The sequence below is a fragment of the Aquarana catesbeiana genome, linkage group LG06, assembly GCF_042186555.1.
Source record: "Aquarana catesbeiana isolate 2022-GZ linkage group LG06, ASM4218655v1, whole genome shotgun sequence".
Classification (NCBI taxonomy): Eukaryota; Metazoa; Chordata; class Amphibia; order Anura; family Ranidae; genus Aquarana; species Aquarana catesbeiana.
In genome coordinates this window covers 313,663,942-313,678,514 of record NC_133329.1, presented here as the reverse complement: position 1 = coordinate 313,678,514, position 14,573 = coordinate 313,663,942, and positions in this window count along the sequence as shown.

Here is a 14,573-nt window from a genome sequence, read left to right as displayed (position 1 = left end):
TGTAGTCATCTAGTGCAGGGGCCCTTAACAGTGCTGGAGGACTAATTTGAGATAGGTGAAAACAATATATACTCACGCTAAGATGAAAAACAATAATTAATGATGTATATAGAACTTGCAGCTGCTGTACACAATGTGCTAATTACTTGATAACTACAGTGGATACATTACAGCGCTTGCAACATTATAAATAAAGCAAATAACTTATCATAATTGTGTTGATGTATTTCAAAAATTATACTATTAGACCCCTTTCACACTGAGGCAGTTTTCAGGCATTTTACACCCAGGCGGTGCGTTTGTGGGACGTTAGAAAAAGTCCTGCAAGCAGCGTCTTTGAGGCGGTTTGGGAGCGCAGTATACAGCGCTCCTAAAATGCCCCTGTCCATTGCAATGAATGAAGCACCGCGTCATGGGAGTTTTTAAAACCATTTTTGGGGTTAAAAGTGCCCTGCTAGTGGCCGAACTGCGGGGCAGAACAAAACAGCGGTAAAGCTTCACTGAAACAAGTGGTGCTTTACCGCGAACGCACAGGCGGCCCCAGTGTGAAAGGGGTCTTAAAGTGCTCTACTGCTCCAGAAAAAAAAAATTAAAACACTGTATAAAATTACAATGCTTGAAGCAGTGCAACATTAATATGTAAACAACAACATATGGGATTGAATTATATTTTTACAAAAACGGCCCAGTATAGGTGCTCTTGTGCTCCAATCCACTGAAAAGTGCAAAGTGTTTCAAACTTCCACTCTGTGATGTGACACACTCCCCTTCAGTGTCCCCACTCACCAGATAAAATGGACCCCTAGCTTTTTAGTCTAACGGTCAAGTAGGCTGATATCTGGCTAAGGATGACGATTTAAACAGGTCCACAAGAGATCTCTCCCAGCGTGGTTAAAGTTGCAATATTCACCAGGAAAGGGAGCTAATAGTGAAGTTCTGTGTGATCGGTATTTATTGTGCAAACAAAAAATTCCTACTTACAAGACACCAAATTACAATGGGCATGTAATTAGATACAGGGATACAATCCAGGAATGCCGGATCCAGTGTGCGTTCCACCGAAACCGGAAGTGACGTCGCCTGGACTCGGAACCGGAAATTACATCAACGCATTTGGGAAGTCCTCTGGCAAGAAGTGGGCACAATATGGCGGAGGTTCAGGGCTCAGGGTGGGTTGCTCTAGCAAGAAGAAGTGAGGCAGAGACTTGTACCAGTTGGCGCCAACCTTGGCCAGTCATAAGCCCCCTTACATACTGATCAGTGACTGTAGCTGCTGATAAACATTTTCCAGCATTGCCCTTTGACATAAATTGATCAAGTATTTGACTTCTGTCAAGCAGTTATGGCCACACACTGATCAAAATTTGGCCAGGCCCTGCTGAACTGGTAAAATTTAGATCCGTCGAAGACCTGCATTTGTTTTAGTTTTCTGCGGCTGATAATTTAGATTTTATTAGAGGTAAAATATGATGGTTCAGAATCATCTGTGTGTACAGACCTCTTCCCTTGATGGACTCGACACGGCTAGAGATTCAATTTGTGGTTTAGTGAGGTAACAGTTTTTTTTCTCTATAGCAACAAGGATGTCAGAACGTCACTGGCATCTAGGTGTCAGTTCCCCGAATCTCCAGGCACAAGAGCTGTCTATTCAGATTTTTAGTTTGTGACACTTTGCCTACTACTGACCGCTAAATTGCTGTATTTATACCACTGAATTAATAAGGGCATCTGTCTGCTATTGACTTCTGGAATTAAAATTAAATGTGATACCAGCTTACACCTATGTTTTAATGTCACATTTCCACTATCTCTATTATCACCCACTTTTTTTTTTGTCACAGGCAGCAATAGGCAGAAGTGTTTCTGGAACATGGCTTCAAATTGCAGGTTATTGATTGCTTGGCCCAGCTGGGCGAAATCTCATACGGGTACGTCCTTCCCTTTTTCGGCCACCAGAGGGTAGGGGACACGATGCGCGTGGCCGGCAGGCAAGATTGCCGCCCGCTACGCGCGATCACGTGCACGAGCGCCAGCACGAGGATTTGTGTGTGTCAACACACAAATCCCTGTGCTGTCAGGGAGGAGGAGACATATCGTTTGTTTCTACTAAGTAGGAAAAACGATATGTCTCCTCTCCTAGTCCATCCTATCCCCATACAGTTAGAAAACACTGAGGGAACAATTAACCCCTTGATCGCCCCCTAGTGTTAACCCCTTCCCTGCCAGTGACATTTACACAGTAATCAGTGCATTTTTATAGCAGTGATCGCTGTATAAATGCCAATGGTCCCAAAAAAGGGTCAAAGGTCTCTGATCTGTCCGTCGCAATGTTGCAGTACTGCTAAAAATCGCAGATCATCGCCATTACTAGTAAATAAAAAAATAATACAAATGCCATAAATCTTTCCTATAGTTTGTAGACACTATAGCTTTTGCGCAAACCAATCAATATACGCTTATTGTGATTTTTTTTACCAAAAATATGTAGAAGAATATAAATTGGCCTAAACTAATGAAGAAATTAGTTTTGTTTTTTTTTTAAATGGGGAATATTTATTATAGCAAAAAGTAAAAAATATTATTTTTTTTCAAAATTGTCACTCTTTTTTTGTTTATAGCGCAAAAAATAAAAAACACAGAGGTGATCAAATACCATCAAAAGAAAGCTCTATTTGTGGGGAAAAAAAAGGATGCAAATTTTGTTTGGGTGCAGCGTCGAACCACTGCACAATTATCAGTTAAATCGATGCAGTGCCAAATTGTAAAAAGTGCTCTGGTCAGGAAGGGGGTAAAATCTTCCAGGGCTGAAGTGGTTAATGAATGCACTGTAATTACCTGAATTTGACCCGGTATCAGCCTTCAGCAGTCCCTGTACAGCACAGCTGGAGTGTGTGAATGAAAGCCGCAGTAGAAAGGGCAAATCAGCTTATTTGCTGTCAAGAGCATGCTGATAGGGAAAGAAAGCAGAGTAATGCCGCGTACACATGGTCGGATTTTCCAACGGGAAATTTTTCGATGGGAGCTTGTTGTCGGAAATCCCATCTGTGTGTAGGCTCTATCAGACATTTTCCGTCGGAATTTCCGACAAACAAAATTTGAGATCTGGATCTCAAATTTTCCGACAACATAATCCGTTGTCGGAAATTCCGATCGTGTGTACACAATTCTGACGCACAAAATTCCATGCATGCTCAAGTGCTGCACTAGCTATTGAACTTAATTTTTCTCGGCTCATTAATTTTTGTGATGCCTCATTTGGTATGTAATCATCACGTAGGGGTGGGTACTATCATCCTAGTAAAGTTTGAGAAAAGGGACGGGTTAACTAGAGCTACTCCAAATGTTATTGCCCAGTAACGACAAAAATGAAGGGAGGACTATCTCGGTACCCAGTGATTGGAAATTCATAAGGTTATATTAAAAAATATACATTTATTAGAAAAAATTGATAAAAAATACAATCACAATAGGACATATAACAAGATTGTTGTAAGAGGTAACAAGTTAACAAATATGTGCTCTAAAACCCTACTAGTGGGTAGAAACAAAGTGATGCGGGTAGAGATGGTTCCTCAACATGTTGTCGCTTCTTCAGGAGGTATTACCCAGAGCATCTAAAATAAACAAATACAATCTTACACCCATTTCCCCCTTCCCCCCTCCCCCCTTCCTCTACCCCCCCCATTCCTCCTCTCCCCCCTTCCTTGTCCCCTTTTCTTCTCCTCCTTCCCACTCTCCATTCCTTGGTTCCAATTCCCGGTGTCCCCACCATATTGTTATATATTCTTAGATCCTTTTTTACACTATTCCAGCTGGTTCCACGCTCATTGCCTCCCGTGTCCTCCCGGGTTGGGACACCCGCTCTGGGTGTCTCAATAGCCGTCTTGCGCCCTCATCGGGTCCTAAGTGGTGAGTCACACTGTTGCCTATCATTCTGCATTAACTCAGCTGTATCTGAAGTATAATCAAGCTGTTTAATTTGTTTGTTTTTTTTCTTTGTAACTATGAGATTGTATTTGTTTATTTTAGATGCTCTGGGTAATACCTCCTGAAGAAGCGACAATTGTCAAGAAACATGTTGAGGAACCATCTCTTCCCACATCACTTTGTTTCTACCCACTAGTTGGGTTTTAGAGCACATATTTGTTAACTTGTTACCTCTTACAACAATCTTGTTATATGTCTTGTTGTGATTGTATTTTTTATCCATTTTTTCTAATAAATGTATATTTTTTAATATAACCTTATGCATTTCCAATCACTGGGTACTGAGATAGTCCTCCCATCATTTTTTACTGTGTGCATGGACCCTGACAGAGAGATGAGTTCATCCTTGTGCTGTTTCCTCTTTCGCTGACCATTCACCGGCTGGGGCAGATCCAGGATGGCCTGGGCTCAAAGGAAGTGGATTGAATAATGTTTGCTATCAGATGAGAATTTCTAATTGGAAAAAATACTATAGGGGAAATATCTGAAATGAGGGTGAATATCGCAACAAAAGCTGGTTTTGTCATATCTTTTAATGGGCAGTGCATTTTTATCTTGTTATTTTTGGCTGGAGTTCTGGTTTAACCTTAAATGATCTATTGTTTTAGATGTTCCTGACCAGTACCTTTCACACTCTGCACTTTTCTACCAGTGTACTTTGAATTCAAACAACTTTCAACTCTGGTACAATTTTTTTGCATTATCATTTATTTTGGCATATTTAAGTCTCTCTTGGCAAAATATAGTATGCCTGAAAGAACTAATTAGTAAAACAACAAAACATTCCTAATCTAGTCCAAATAAGAGATGTTATTAATTAATCTAACTATCCTCAGATGACATGTTTTTAAGATGTAGCCAATGTAGGCTTAATTTATAACAAGGGTCAGAAACCCCTGTCATACAGTACATGCCAAGGCAAGCACTCAGTGCCTTCTCCTCTGACGTGTTATATTTTGTAAAGTTTCTAGGTTTTAAACTGAGGTTTTATATCTTTTTATTATGTAAAATAAATATTTTTTCTACCAAAACATTTAACAGAAGATACAATTATGATATAATACAGATGTGATGCAATTGTGACACTGTATTCTCAGAGCATTATGAATTTACAAAAGGAAGAGAGAGAGCACAGCAAACCTTCAAAAGAGAATGGGGTGAGGGGGAGGAGTCTCCATTCTGTCACTTATTGGCTTGTGTGTTTAAAATACTGCTTGAGCTACTGTCAGGGACTTACTACAGCAAGACGGAGATGCGTGCCTGCGCGCATGCGCACACGGGTTCCAGTTTGGTCCGATGAGCTGGGCAGCAGCGTGTGTGTGCGCACGCGCGTGGGGGCACGCGCTAACCTCTGCTTGGTACCAATGAGCCTTTAAAAGATCTGCAGCTTACCCATGTTCTGAAACCTGTACCTGCTCTCTGTTACCAGTGCTGACCCGGCTCTGCTGACTTACCTGCTTTCTCCAATCCTGACCTCGGCCTGCCTGACTCTGCTAAACCTATCATGCATGATATCCTGTTGCCAACTACTGCCTGTCAATTTGACCTTGCTCAAGCCTGCTGCCTTGCTCTATCTCATTACCTGTGCTGACCCGGCTTGTCTGACCCTGCTCCAGCCTGCTGCCTTGCTCTATCTCATTACCTGTGTTTGACCCGGCTTGTCTCACCCTACTCCAGCCTGCTGTTGATCCTGCATCACCCAGCACACTGGATCGCTGACCTGCATCCCACAGATATGCCTCGGTTCCCATGCCTGCCCTGGTTGGCGCCTGTTCCGTCTCTGCGGGGCTCCCCACCGCAGCTCCCGGTTGGGGGTACCCTGGATGGCTTGCGGTGTCCCGCCACTACACCATCATTACACAGAACCCCAGTAAGTATTCATATATTAGCTGCGGGGGTCTACACACCTCGCTCCTAAATTACAATTGTCCTTGCCCCTTTTCTGCCTTTACTTATTTCAGTCATCTTTTCAGATATCACACGTGCTTGCTCCTGACGAGTGGCATGGAAGCCACGAAACGTGTTGAGCCATCATTCGCCGTGTTTGTACCTTTCCATACATAGATCTCACACACTTTTACCAATATTCACCCCTACAGGTTCAGTGAGGCCCTAGGTCCTGCAGGCACTACCATTTAAATCATATTTTTACTCAACTCTGATTGTGGTGAACTAGGGAATTTTATTAAAGTTGTACCTTGAGCTACCATTGCTTAACCTTTTTATCTTGTTACTATTCCATCATTTGTATGAACATTACAATGTATGTTTATATTTTATTATTTATCTATGTATCATATGTTTGTATGCATTTTGTGATTGTAACGTGTATGCTCCAGCATTATGTGAATAAAATTCCTTTACGATCACCCTACTACCTTCTTGCTGTCACGTGCGTCATACAAAGTCCCACCCTTCCCCTTAAACACAAACCCCGTTTTTATAACTGGTCTTTGCAGCAAGGAGCACTGGAAAAGTAACGTACAGTATGTCAAACAAATACAAAGGGATTTCCAACTCCAAACTTACCAACCAGCCAGCAACCAACCAAACTGACCTGTCTAACAGTATGCATTAAGAACAGGGATTTGGTCTGCATCAGTGGCATAACTAGAACCTTCAGGGCCCAGATACATGAAACCATGAAGGGCCCCCCTGACCCCCAGACAGGGCTCTTTTCTCTGAGCCCGATGGCGGAACACCAGGGCCCAGTCACAAGTGGATGGCTGCATATAAAGGAACCGATTTCTCCATCCCCCCCCCCCGCTTCTCCTCCTCTCCCTCCCGCAGGCATTCAGCGGCTGCAGGAGGAAAATCCTCTATGCCGGTGTTTCTCAATCTTTTTCCAGTCAGGGCACCCTTGAAGTACACCCCCGAGGTGAATGGGGCTGCACTGCAACCACTTCACAACTGTGTGCATTGCATGCAGTTGCGGGATAGTGATGATGCATTTAAGGGGTTAAAACAGGCGGTCAGTAGGCAACTTATTGCCTCTTTACCGGCTGTCAAATGCCTCTGAAAAGCGAACTGAGCATGGATCGCTTTTCGGAGGAACAGCATTTTTTTTTGCCGGTACTATGAACAAGCAAAAAAAATAAAAAAATCGGTTCTGATTGTACACATATAGGGGGTCAGGATTAAAAGCGTATACCTAAAATGTGCATACATACATGTAAACACACACACACACCCACGTATAAACACACACACTCATATATAAAAACACACACATATATATCAGAAACAGATGTATAGTAACACAGAGTGGTACTGTGGATACATAAACAGTATAAAAGTGCCGCGTCCTGAAACTAATCTCGCGAAAGAAAAAGGGGGGGAGACTTGAGGACTTTGTAGGCACAGTGACACAAATTATATTACAAAAATAGTTTATTGAAAAAGCATAAATAAACACTAATTATTAAAAAACCACAAGATATCAACATGCAGTAATAAATAAGGTTGTTGCTATACAAAGCCATCTCTGTGCATAGGGACTCGGATATGGGAATGACTTATCCAAAGTAGGTAATTATCCGAGGATATGGTTGGACGATAGGTCAACGATAGGTTATTTTCTGTTAACAAATGCTCAACATGTTACGCATGCCGTCACGCTTCTTCAGGAGCAGGAAAAGTTGTGGTATGATAAATATATGTAAAATCATATGCAGGTGCAGACACGCAGTGATTGAAAAAAAGGTAGAAGAGAGCTAGACAATATATGTAGTGTATGGTCTAGAATGGGTATGTGCAATCACATTGCCAATCAATAGGTTGTTCTGAAAATTGTATAAAATCTACAGGTGGAGTGTCCTGATAGGGATATAGCTGGTTAGCACATATCAAAATGTCAGAAGGGATCCGGAGAAGGTATAAATGCTATGTGTGGATCGTCCATAAACAGTGGAAAAAATGAATCTGGAGTCTGGACAACATCCACCTGAATAATATAAGGTCGGCGTCTCACTGCGTCTGTCTGAAGTATCAGCTGGTCTGCACCTGCATATGATTTTACATATATTTATCATACCACAACTTTTCCTGCTCCAGAAGAAGTGTGAAGGCACGCGTAACATGTTGAGCATTAGTTAACAGAAAATAACCTATCGTTGATCTGCTGTCCAACCATATCCTTGGATAATTACCTACTCTGGATAAGTCATTCCCATATCTGAGTCCCTATGCACAGAGATGGCTTTGTATAGCAACAACCTTATTGATTACTTTCTGCATGTTGATATCTTGTGTTTTTTTAATAATTAGTGTTTATTTATGCTTTTTCAATAAACAATTTTTGTAATATAATTTGTGTCACTGTGCCTACAAAGTCCTCAAGTCCCCCCCCTTTTTCTTTCGCGAGATTATTTTCAGGACGCGGCACTTTTATACTGTTTATGTAGCCACAGTACCACTCTGTGTTATGATACATCTGTTTCTGATATATACGTGTGTGTTTTTATATATGTGTGTGTGTGTTTGTTTACATGTATGTATGCACATTTTAGGTACCCATATCCGAGTCCCTATGTGCCTACAAAGTCCTCAAGTCCCCCCCCTTTTTCTTTCGTGATATATATATATATATATATATATATATATATATACACACACGGCACAGTGGTGTAGTGGGTAGCACTCTCACCTAGCAGTAAGAAGGGTCACTGGTTCAAATCCCAACCACGACACTACCTGCCTGGAGTTTGCATGTTCTCCCTGTGCCTGCGTGGGTTTCCTCCGGGTACTCCGGTTTCCTCCCACACTCAAAAGACATGCTGGTAGGTTAATTGGATCCTGTCTAAATTGTCCCTAGTATGTATGAATGTGAGTTAGGGACCTTAGATTGTAAGCTCCTTGAGGGTAGGGACTGATGTGAATGTACAATGAATATGTAAAGCGCTGCGTAAATTGATGGCGCTATATAAGTACCTGAAATAAATAAATTTAAAAAAAATATATATATATATATATATATATATATATATATATATATATATATATATATATATATATATATATATAAATGCACATATGCACGCACATATAAACCAGTGGTGGCTGGTGCTCAAAATTTTTAGGGAGGCGCAAGCAAACTGAGAAATTTAGAAAAAGAAACATCAATTGCAGCCACTGTGCCCATCAATTGCAGCCACTGTGCCCATCAAATGCTGCCACTGTGCCATCAAATGCCACCACTGTGCCATCAAACTCCACCACTGTGCCCATCAAATGCCGTCACTGTGCCATCAAATGTAGCCACTGTGCCCATCAAATGCTGCAACTGTGCCTATCAAACTCTGCCGCTGTGCCATCAAATGCCGCCAGTGTGCCCATCAAATGCTGCCAGTGTGCCCATCAAATGCTGCCACTGTGCCCATCGAAGACTGCCACTGTGCCATCAAATGCCACCACTGTGCCCATCAAATGCCACCACTGTGCCCATAAAATGCCGCCACTGTGCCCATTAAATGCTACCAGTGTGCCCATCAAATGCTGCCAGTGTGCCATCAAATGCTGCAACTGTGCCATTGAATGCTGCCACTGTGAATCCCCCCCCCGCCCGCACGCTCGCTGTCTGCCCAGCACTTACCCTGTCTCGGTGGGGCAGCAGGTGACGGCCACGAGCAGGGTCCTCCATGCGTCTCCTGCCGTCCTCATCTCCCATCCTCTCCTCATGATAGGCGTCCAATAGCCGCGCCTATCGTTTCAGCCAATCAGGTGACGGGTAACAGACCCGCACACCCTGATTGGCGGGAAAGGCAGTTTAGTGTTAGGAAAGTGAATATTAATTCACCTTTCTAACACACCTGGGTGGACTGTGAGTGCCAAGCATGGTACTCGCAGTTCACCTATTTTGAACCCGATTAGAGCATATGGCTCTAATCAGGTGCTTAAAAAACATCCCCCGCCACTGTAATTCAGGCACCCGGCACCCGAAAAGGGGCGGACACCTAAAAAATGGGGGTGGCAGTGGTGCCCATGGATAGATTCATGCTATGCATAAATCTATCCATTGGTCATAGAGAAGGGGGTGGCTGGAGAGAGGGGGCGGCGCCTGTGCGCCCTTATGGATGCACCGCTACTGGAGAAAAACACATGCACACTCACATACATACATACATGCACACATGCACACTCACATACATACATACATGCACACATGCACACTCACATACATACATGCACACTCACATACATACATACATGCACACTCACATACATACATGCACACTCACATACATACATATGGATACATACATGCACACACACATACATATGCACACACACATGCATACATACACACACATACATACACACATATAAACACACATACAGTAGATAGTCTTATAAAAAAATGTCAGATCTTTACCTTAGCTCTTCCTGCCGGGTACTGCACTGTAGGGGGAGACAAAGAGCACAGCACTGTACTTTCACTTTGATGAGCTCCCTGCACAGTCAGTGCCGATTACAGTTCAGCTGAAGAGCTCGTCTCAGCCGCCCCTGCCATTCCTCCTATCGAAGAGTACGGGGGCCCTCAAGGGCCCCCTGCAGCAAGGGGCCCGGTCGCCATGGCGATCTCAGCGACCCCTATAATTCCGCCACTGGTCTGCATACATTTGATAAGGCGTAACAGGAAATGGGGAATGGGATTAGGACTTTTGAACAAGCCATGTGGTAAGACAAGGGACCAAGTTGTTTTGGAAGAGGTAACACTTGTTCTGGAGACTTCAGAAGCAACAGATGTTTTGTGCTGGACTCTGAGCGAGCCAAGAGCCATTAGAGAAGATTCCATCAATGGAAGGCACAAGTTAAAGTGGCTGTAAAGGCAGAAGGTTTTTTTTTCTTGATGCATTAAAATAAAAAAAAAATATGTGTGCAGCAGCCCCCCTCAGCCCCCTAGTACTTACCTGAGCCCCATCTCTATCCAGCGATGTGCACGAGTACGTCAGCCATCCTGATTGGCTGAGACACAGCAGCAGTGCCATTGGCTCCCACTTCTGTCAGTTAGCCGGTCAGGAGAGAGGGAGGGGGTGGGGTTGAAACGCTGCTCATTCTATCTTTACCATTGCAGGGTCGGTGTTGAGACCTGCGTTGGCCATGGCCCTGAGGTCTCAGGTGCTTACTGACTGGGCCAAGGTTCCGCGGCATAGTTTGTCCTCTGCACAAGTGGATCAGGTGTACGTGGATCTGGCAGACCAGTTGGTCCAGGACCTACAGTACTTTTATGATGCGTCCTTGGATGCTGCTCTGCTGTTTTACAAGCTCTACATTTTGGCAATTGATCTTTGGTGGGGGGCTTTGGCTCAAATTCTGGTCTTCTAACCAGACTTCTAAAAGGACCTTGACAGATCTACCCTTCCAGGGAGAACATCTATTCAGTGCTACCTTGGATGACATTATCAAGAGCATCATGGGAGGCAAGAGTATTTTAGTCCCACAAGCCAGGGGATTGAACCGTGTCGGAAGCCTGAGCCTTCCTTTACTGCCCGCAAGAGGCTTTTTCATTCCCCTGACTAGGGCTCCAAGCCCTTCAAGGCCCCCGCGGGTGGTGAGAAGTGCTCCTGGATGCACAAGTTCACCAAGCCTGTGGACAAGTCTGCCTCAGTATAAAGGTTTGCCACACCCTTTTTCAGAGTGAGGGCCGTCTTCGATGGTTTTTCGGGTCCATGGACCTCCCTCATTTCAGGCAAGTGGGTCCGCAAACTAGTTGTGTCTGGTGACAGGATTTCTTTCTTATCCACCAGAGAAACTCTATCCCTACAATTTTTGCCTTCAGCCATCGCGCCTTTGGGCCCTGTGAAGGGCAGTGCAGGATCTGCTGTGCCAGAGAGCAACAGTCCCAGAGCCGGAACGGTTCCAGGGGGTTTTACTCCAATCTGCTCACTATTCAAAAAAAGGGCAGGGTTCACCAGATTTTGGATGACCTCCAAGACATTGGACTTGGGAAAGTTAGGAATCTTTTGGAAGGACATTTTTGGACGGTGACTTTAAGAGTATATTAAGTTTGATAATAGTGAGTGCTGAGTTTTATTTCCCCATTGGGATTGTGGGGTACTTTTAGCTGCTGCTATAGCCTCAGGGTGGACATTACTATAGCCCCTAGTCATACTTGCCAATAGTCCCGAATTTCCCGGGACATGCACGAATTCGGGAGCCTTGTCCCGATTTTTTTATTTCCCGGGATTTGTCCCGAATTTCCTTGCTTGTCCCGAGATCGTAAATTTTTTTGGGCATCAAAAGAGTTAATTAGTATCCCCGCAGCTTCGGTATCCTCCCCCCTGGCTCATTTTGTCCTCCTTGTCCTCTATTGGACAAGGAGGACACCTGCTCCTTCTGCCTGTGTTGATTTGCCAAGTTAGTATGGCAAGCGGGGGCGTGGCTACTGAAATTACCATGCCAGCCCACCCAAAGACCTGCGCAGTTGGAGCACATGGACTGATGGGGGAGGACGTGCTGCGCTTCGCCGCTCTGGACTGACTGCGACTGTGCTGCCGGAAGATGCCTGCCTGTGGCTGTGTCAGCAGCCTGCCAGGACTCACTCGGAGGAGGTTCGCCTCCTCCTGTTAGCTCCTGACGCTCAGACAGCCTAGGAGGAGGAATTAAAAGGTCCGGGGGAGCCCAAGGCCGCGACCACCACTTCACTTGGCGCCACGTCGGGGGAGCGAACTGACAGAACGGTAAGGCAAAGTGTTCCCAGCTTCTGAGGGGGGTAAAAAAAAAAATTCTCCCTTTTGAGGGGGGGGAGAGGGGGATTGTTACAGCAAGAATTATGTTTTTTTTTATTTTTTTTTTTTTGGGGGGGGGGGTTGTTACAGAAATTGTGTGGTGTTTTTTTTTTTTGGGGGGTTGTTAAAGCAATTGTGTGGTGTTTTTTTTTGGGGGGGGGGGGTTGTTGCAGCAATTGTGTGGTGTGTTTTTTTTGTTTTTTTTTGGGGGGGGGGGGGGGGGTTACAGCAATTGTGTGGTGGTTTTATTTTGTTTGTTTTTTTTGGGGGGGGGATGGGGGGCACAAAGAGTTCAGTTTTTGGGGGTGGGGGGTGTGATAGGAAGCGACAGTGAGCACAGCCTTGATGGGTGGGATTTATTCTGGGGGGGAGATAGGAAGTGGCAGTGGGTGACCCCTGTATGGTGACAAATAGCTGATGGTGGCCCAGGTAGATTTGTGTGTATTTAAAAAATGAACAGGGTCACCCACCGCCACTTCCCATCTACCCCCCCTCCCCCCTATCAACGCTGGGCTCACTGTCGCTTCCTATCACACCCCCCCAAAATGGAAAAAGAAAAGGAGAGGGTCCACCTTCATCCATCCAACCCCATAAAGGCCACCCACTGCCGCTTCCTATTACCGTCCCCCACACCCACTAATTTAAATTTTTTTTAAATACACAAAAATCTAGGGGGTGGGGGGCGGTAATAGGAAGCGGATGTGGGTGGCCTTTATGGGGTTGGATGAAGGTGGACCCCCTTGTTTTTCTTCTTTTATTTCACATTTGTGTGTGATAGGAAGCAACAGTGAGCCATACTTGCCAACTGTCCCGGATTTCCCGGGACTTGGGCCCAATTCCCGAATTTCTGATGTCCCGAGAAATCCGGTGCCGCCGCTAGAGGCCTGCGGCCGGCGGAGACAATGTCTCCGCCGGCCGCCATTTTGATTAAGCTCAGGAAGAGGGCTGGGGGGGGCTAGACAGAGCTCCTGCGTCGCCGCCCCGCTCCACCTCACCCCGCCTACCCCCCGCCCCTTTCCATATCAGACTGGCAGCAGGGCGGGGGGTGAGGCAGAACGGGGCGGAGGGTGGGCGGCGACGCAGGAGCTCTGTCTAGCCCCCCCCAGCCGTCTTCCTGTCTGATGCTAGCCATGCTGCGGACACGTGAATACCAGGACACCTCTGAGGGGGGGGGCGCACCGCTGTGGGACTCCTGATGTGAGGGGGGCTCCTTTGGGGACACACACCTGATGTGAGGGGGGCTCCACCGGGGACACCTGATGTGAGGGGGGGCTCCGCCGGGGACACCTGATGTGAGGGGGGCTCTGCCGGGGACACCTGATGTGAGGGGGGGCTCTGCCGGGGACACCTGATGTGAGGGGGGGCTCCGCCGGGGACACCTGATGTGAGGGGGGGCTCCGCCGGGGACACCTGATGTGAGGGGGGGCTCCGCCGGGGACACCTGATGTGAGGGGGGGCTCCGCCGGGGACACCTGATGTGAGGGGGGGCTCCGCCGGGGACACCTGATGTGAGGGGGGGCTCCGCCGGGGACACCTGATGTGAGGGGGGGCTCCGCCGGGGACACCTGATGTGAGGGGGGGCTCCGCCGGGGACACCTGATGTGAGGGGGAGCTCCGCCGGGGACACCTGATGTGAGGGGGAGCTCCGCCGGGGACTCCTGGTGTGAGGGGGAGCTCCGCCGGGGACACCTGATGTGAGGGGGGCTCCGCCGGGGACTCCTGGTGTGAGGGGGGCTCCGCTGGGGACATCTGATGTAAGGGGGGCTCTGCTGGGGGCACCTGATGCAAGGACGGACTCTGCTGGGACATCTGACGCAAGGACGGACGGCTGGTGGCAGGCGAAGTGGCTAGTGACACGCT